We start from the raw sequence: 7,652 nt of genomic DNA, 5'->3' as shown, positions 1-7,652 counted from the left end.
AAAACATTGCACAAAAAGTGAAAAGCAGTGCACAGTGGCTGCTGTGGCGCATGCAGTACATGCGCCACTCTGGGAAGAGAACCGACAGTCAAGCTTGGAGATCTCGGACTCACAGACTCCAGAAACGCCGCGCGTGGCGTTGGCAGAGGGCTTCTCGGTGATGCGTGAAAAACAACGCCGGAACTTCGAGTCGCGCGTGTGAGCTACTCGCCGCTCCGTTTGGTGCCGCATTAAGTGGTCTTGAAGATCGGCGGCTGGGCAACACCATGGCGGGGCATGTGCTGGCTATGGGTAGTGGAATGACCCAGAACTGCGTTCTCCCTTATTTCGCCTGAAACCACACAAAAAAACAACAGAAAAAAATAAACACTACACAGATGAGAAGGGAGGGAGGAGGAGGAGGCGGGAGGGAAGGAGGGAGGGAGGGAGGGAGGGGGAGGAGCCGAAGCTCCCACCCCTCTAGTCGAATCTGTGGAGAAAGTTTTAGAGAGAAATGAGAGAGTTTTAGAGAGAAGCGTGTCTTCCAGTAGGATTCTTTTACTACTAAAAGGAAAAAGAGAGGACCTCTTTTTTTATTTTCTAGTAAGTATATTATAGGTATATTATTTTTTTTTTCTAATAAGTATATTATAGATATATAAAACAGATATAAAATTCAATGGATAGAAGGATAGAAGGTCCTAACATTCATCTCAAACCAGTTAGTACAACTCGGGAAAAAGAAAGAAAATAGGGATTTGGGGTCAAAAACTTGGTCCTCACCCATTTCTCACAAGGAGAAGCCGCTTGAAGCAATTTTAATAATGTCTGACAAATAGACTATAATACTACGACCAAAGTCACAGTGACTAAATCTATACTGCATATTGCTGGTTTGGATTGACTGAATGAAACTTTCACTACCTTTTTCTCACGATCCTTGGTTAGGATGAGTGATAACATAAGAAAATAGCAAGCAGGAGAAGCGTCGAATCGCAACCAAGCGATCGCCAGTAACTGTGGTGGTGCGTGAGGACCACGCGCCACACTAGGAGAGTGGAGGTAGGTTGAATCTAAGGGATTCGAGACCGCTAACCCTAAAAATGCCTCGCGTGGTGGAAGTACACTCGGCCTAGTGTGGTACTGCGTCAAATTCACACATGGTTTGGGCTACACGTGAGACTCACGTGTGACTTTTTTCAACGATCGAAAAATTAAAAAAAAAACTAGAAAAAAATACAGTAAAACAATATTTAAACTAGGAAACTGATATGGATATAAAGAGATCTCACACATTGATGTGGCTGCTACATCAGTCTTTTCTTTTCTTTTCCTTTAGAAGAAACCGATGCCCCCTTCTCTCCCTTCTCCCCCCCCCCCCCCTCTTTCCTCCCTTTTCCTTCAGAAGAAACTAGAGACAAAAGAAACCACTGCCACAACCAGTCGTCATCGCCCACAACCTCGTTGCAGTCGCCGACAACCCAACTCTCTCTTCCCCACTGCCCATCTCTCTGTCTCTATCTCCTCCCTTTTCCTTCCTTCCCCTATTTTCCTTCCCACCCGCACGAAGACCAGTCCGTCTCCCACAACAATCACCGACCGCCATCACCATCACTGACATGTTTATGGATCGTTTGATTTTGCTGTGTGATTGGTGCGTGCATGCCCTTGCTTGATTCTACACTGTCGGTTCCTTAGCATGCAAAGACAACCTTGCTACAAAAATTAGTTGCTCTTTGTGGTAGATAAAAATTTGAAGAAACAAAACTCTGTTTGATTGTTTGATAGTAAAAGTTATTAGCAGGACTAGTTGTTTGATAGGATTCAGTTTTTTATGTTATTGAAAAGTCTGGAAATGATCTATTTTATGAAAAATACGCTTGTTTCAAACATGCTTTTGATTGACACTAAGGTATAACACTACAATGATGGAAATCCCTACATCTGGATAAGTGCCTGAAAGATCTATCAAAAAATTCATGATTAAAGAACAGTTGGATCCTCATTGTGTTTCATGAATATATTAACTTTATTAACTTTATTATATATTAATTGATGAAATATACCCTGTTTTTAGTTTTCAGGTTATTTGTTTTTCTCAACTTCTCTAGAAACAAGCAGGATTATGGATTCATGTACACTGAAATCTGTGTTAGATTTGCTTGCACATTTTCATTCAGCTTTTAATTTCAGGTACATTCTAAGTTTTTAGAAATTTGATCATCAATAAAGAATTGAATGAAAAAAATTCTTTTGCAGATTCATATACACATTGAAGCACCAAGTGGAATTGTTGTTACTGCAATGCTAGATTCACAGCATGGTTGTGTTCAATGATGACATTGGATAACTAATACCTTCCATTAGCTATTTGCTTTACATTAATTTTAGCCTTACAATCTGTCCCTCCTACCGGCTTTGATTGATCAATTTTTGATGACTTGCTTATTGGCTTGTGATGGCGATTGCATGCTACGGTGAAGTATTTTACCTCCCCATAATCCCAGTAGTCGATGTATTTTTTGACACTTCAAATCCCTCATGTTTGGCATACTTTGTGTAGTATTCAATAACATTTGCTTGAGCCCCAAATATCATATCAACTTTTGGTTCTTCAACCTTTTGATTCTCGATATGCTAAGATCTAGCTTGCTCTTGTTGGTCTACATTAACCAAAATATTATTTATTAAAAATCCGTTAAGCATGCCATAAAATAATTGATATTTAAAATCCGTTAAGCATGTCCATAAAACAATATCATTAAAAATTCAATAATTAACATCTAACCTCGTGGAGTGTCAAGACTGTCACTGTCGTGTTCTTCCTCGAAAAATATCAATCGACATGGTTCCATCTTGATTATAGCTATCAAATAAAATAATAAAAAAATATATAAAACAGTTCTATACAAAACCAAAATTATATAACCGAAATTATTTTTAAAACTCGTATTATACATATGGTTTCATACTAGAACACACTTTAGACTTTAGACATAAAATGCACTTCAGACTAGAACACATGATTTCAAACTAGAACACAAATACATACTTCAAACTAGAAAACAAATATAGGGCCATAACAAAAATAAATTGTGTGGCCATAACACGACTAGGAAGGATATTGAATGTGTAAAAATGCAGGGCCATAACACGACTGGGAATGATACAGGGCCATAACATACTAAATGTGTAAAAATGCCATTTTCTCCAATATTTCCCAACTTCGTGTAAAAGAAATGTGTAAAAGTTTTTGTTCCCATTCCATCTTATATATACCTGTCGGCGAGGGCTCCAATCTAAAATATAACTTTCGGCAATGTTAGGGAAGACGTCGATGATACCAAACAGAAAAAGAAAAAAAAAGAATGAAGAAATAGAAAACCAGAGAATGGTTGAGAGAGAGAGAGAGTACTTACCTACAAACTTGAAGAAAATGTGGTTGGGCGGGAATGAAAACTTGTGAAATGGATGTAGGGAACTCTACAGACAGGATGGCATGCATGCAGGGAACTCTAATACGCGTGTAAAGCGCCTTCAATTTTCTCTAGTATCGGGTAGATCACTTTTTGGAGGAAAAAAACTGGCGTGGCATAATGTGACATTAGTGTATGGGATCCCAATGTATCAGTAGCACTTCTCTTCAAACTATATAGACTGGAGAAGGGTTCGGCTCTGACGGAGAAGGTAAGATTTTTGGACTTTCTCTTGAGAGCTTTCTGCTGAAGAGAGAAAACGAAGGTCTTGGTTTTAATGCCGACGTTGGTTGAGCTTATACGGAAGAAAGAAAGTTTAAAGAAGTTATTGTCGTTTAGCAATGTAACTATTATTAAATGTTTTCATATATTTTTAAAAAAATTAAAATATTATTTAAAAATACTTTCAATTTTAAATCATTAATTTTTTATCTAATTATTACAATTTTTATAAACTCCTAAACAAAACACAAAAAATAATACTATTTTTACAAATTTCAAAACAACAATAATCTTCAAATAGTTTTTTAACTTTATAATTTCTTATTTAACTTTTTATTCATCATTTTCTAAAATCCAACAAAACATTTTAACTCAAACAATTTTACTATTATTCATATATATAGTGAGATATTTAGAATATCCAAACAGACCCTAAGACATAAAAGGGATCCTACAATTTGACAATTTTTTTTTCATTTTTCTCCATCCTCGCGGCTGAGCCCCCCTCCTCTCTCCCCCAAACTCTCTAGACCTAAGCCACATAGAAATATACGTACGTACCTGCCGGTGAGAGATAACAACGTGACGAGGCGACGATGTTGGGGACAAGCAATGACATCCCCGCCCCGCCAGAGAGAGAGATGAGAGAGAAGCATACCTACCAGTGAGGGGCAACGATGGTGAGGATGCATAGGCAAGGAAGATAGCTGGAAGTGTGGCGACGTCAATGTTAACAGGAAGTAGTAGCAGTGCTAGGCTGCACAGATGGGGGACCTCAGGGTGAGGGAGGGGGGGGGGGGGGCATGGAAAAAAAACCAGTTAACTTAAACTGACATGGCACAATGTCATTTCAATTTGTGAATTTTCTTTTGTATAATCTCTTTGTGTATCTAACAACTCTCTTTTGCCAATTTTTTTTTTTAATAACAATTTCATTACTAAGTAAAACAATTACATAGCAGCATCTACAAAAGTTCTTTGTAGAATAAAATCAAGGGGAGAATTCCACCATACAACATTATCATTGATACATTTGGCATGAATAACAAGTAAATGAGCAGCTCAATTGCCTTCTCTACCAACTTGTGATACTTCATTGAAACCAAAAGTCTGAGCAAGAATTTGATCTCTGCCAGAATAGGGCATTGACAAGATGAAAGAATAGGATCTCCATTTAGACAATCTACAATCCATGAAGAATCACCTTCTAATATAATCTTTGAAAAACCCATATTGCCCACCATCTATAACCCTCTAAGTGGCCTTCACATCGTCCACATCTGTAATAACCTCTTCTTTTTACTGATCAGTCATAACAACAACACCTCTTGCATCCCATAAGATAGCACCAGATCCAGCTTTAAGTGAATCCAGACTGACTCCCATCAAAATTCAGCTTCTAAAAACCTTAAGGAGATGCTTGCCATTTCATAATTGTTTCCTTTGCAGGTAAACATCTATTTGACTTCAATGTTCTATAACTGTTAACATATATGCTAAACAACTATCAATAATCTGCAAAACAGTCCAATCAATAGCTCTATGCAAACTAAGCTTCGTGCATCGCCATATTCCCCATACAATAGTTAAGAAAGATGAGATAAACTCAATATCTTCATACTTCATTATATATATATATATATTTTATGTCGAGGAACATCTCCAAGTCAGAGCCCTTCGGATCCACCCCTCGAAAGTTTCCATACAAGAAACTGGTTAAATCACTAGTTTTTTACCATGAGGTGTGGTCCCAAATGATTGTTTACACACATGAAGTGTTGAACTTTGAACCTTGAAGTGAGTGATACTCCAAGACCAAGGCTTTCACCACTTGGGCCAACCCCTTTGGGTTATCTTCATACTTCATTATATCCCAGAATATCAAACCAAAATTAAATTGATTCGCATCCATTCAACCTCCATGTTAAATCTTTTGTGCCAAAAAGGCTGAATTTTAAAAACAAATGACATGACTTATAGGTTCAGGATCTCCATTACAAAAAGCATAGATACTATCAAGAATAATCCCTCTTCAAAATAGATTACACTTAGTTGGAAATAAATTTGAGATGCTCTCCAAGCAGAATCTTTTATTTTGTTTGGTAGATTCAAATTCCAAATCTTTTTCCAAAAATTCACGTTGTTCACCACTATTAGAACTTTCAGCAAAATCCCCTTGCTTCGCAAGCTGTAAAGACAATAGATAGACACTTCTCACCATGAAATATCCCTCCTTGGTACCACTCCAAACAAGTTAATCTTGACTGTATTGTACACTTATAGGGAGTTTTAAGATTAGCTCTGCTTCCATATATAGGAATAAAAATATGACAAACAAGTTCAGTTTTTCGGCAATGTGTTTCCTTGTTAATTAATTCTGCAACTGAAGAGTTTGGCTCAAGAATTTTGCAAGAGGATATAACCTACTACTGTGTAATGAAGGCAACCACCTATCTTGCCAAATGCGAATATTTTTCCCATTTCCCACCTTCGAATACACCCCTAAGCATACTCACCATGAAGGCTTTGATCCTAGAGAAGATGGTAAGAAATCAGTATTTGAAAAATATTTTGCTCAAAAAGCTCTAGAACAAAGGGAATCATAGTTATATAAAAGTCTCCACCCATGCTTCGCTAATAAGGCTAAATTAAAATCTTCCAAACTTCTTAAACCCATTCCTCCCATGTGTTTTGACCTAGATAATCTCTTCCAACTTGACCAATGTATCTTCCTTTCATCTCTCGTTTGTCCCCACCAAAATCTAATCATTAAACTTTCTAGCCCCTTATATAATTGTTTTGGTAGTTTAAAAAACTCATAGCATTATTAGGAATCGCCTGCACTGCTACTTCAATCAAAATTCCACGGGTTGCTTGAGATAATAACTTTTCTGTCCAGCCTTATAATTTATGCCAAACTCTTTCTTTGATACTTTAGAAAGAATTTGTCTTTGATTTACCAATTAAAGCTAGTAAACCTAAATATTTATCATGTCTTGTAGCTTCCTATACACCCTATAACTCCTCAATCTTTCTCTACTCTTCAAGACGAGTGTTTCTGCTGAAAGTGATTTCTATCTTTCCTTTATTTATCATTTGACCAGAAGCATTTGCATTTTCTTTATTTCTGTTAAATTTTCCTGACAAAATAAAATATTATCATCTGCAAATAAGAGATAACTAATTATAAAAGTTCTTCTGCTTATTGCCACACTCGTGATCTGCCTATTCAATTCAACTTTCTTCAGAATGGAAGAAAAACCTTCACTACAAAGAACAAAGAGATAAGGGGATAAAAGATCCCCTTATGTAGACCTCTATTTGGTTGAATCTGAGTTTGAGGTTCACAATTGATAAGTATTGAGTAATTGACAAATGAAATACAAAGCAACAACAGATCTATCTAATAAAAGAGGGAAACTGATAGTGATACAAAGGGATCTTACACACTGATGTGGCATTCTGTCACGCCAACTTTTTTTTTCCTTTCCTTTAGAAACCGCTGCCCCCGCTCTCCCTTCTCCCCCCTTTTTCCTCACTTTTCTTCGTGTTTTCCCCAGAACCCGTTGCCATCACCCACAACCCGTCACCGACAACCCCTGTCACATAAGTCTCTCTTCCCCCACTGCCCACCCCTCTGTTTCTCCCTCCTCCCTTTTCCTTCTTTCTCCCATTTTCCTTTCCACCCGCACGAAGACCAGTCCGTCACCTGCAGCAGTCACCGACCGCAATCACCATCACCTACATCCATCACCGTCACCGACATCCCACCGAAACCAGGTCTCTCTCTCTCTCTCTCTCTCTCTCTCTCTCTCTCTCTCGGTTCCATTTGAGTTGCCTAACACAAAACACAGATAAAGGGGTTTCGAATTTCCACATTGAAATTAGGCTTGCTAAGTTGGTTGATTTCTGTATATATGAAATTATGCTTGCTTAGTTTCGAATTTCAAAATTTGTGAATGGATTTGGCCGGTT

The sequence above is a fragment of the Juglans regia genome, chromosome 12 (assembly GCF_001411555.2).
Source record: "Juglans regia cultivar Chandler chromosome 12, Walnut 2.0, whole genome shotgun sequence".
In the NCBI taxonomy this organism is placed as follows: Eukaryota; Viridiplantae; Streptophyta; class Magnoliopsida; order Fagales; family Juglandaceae; genus Juglans; species Juglans regia.
The sequence above is the reverse complement of the archived record's forward strand: the minus strand, read 5'-3'. Positions refer to the sequence as shown.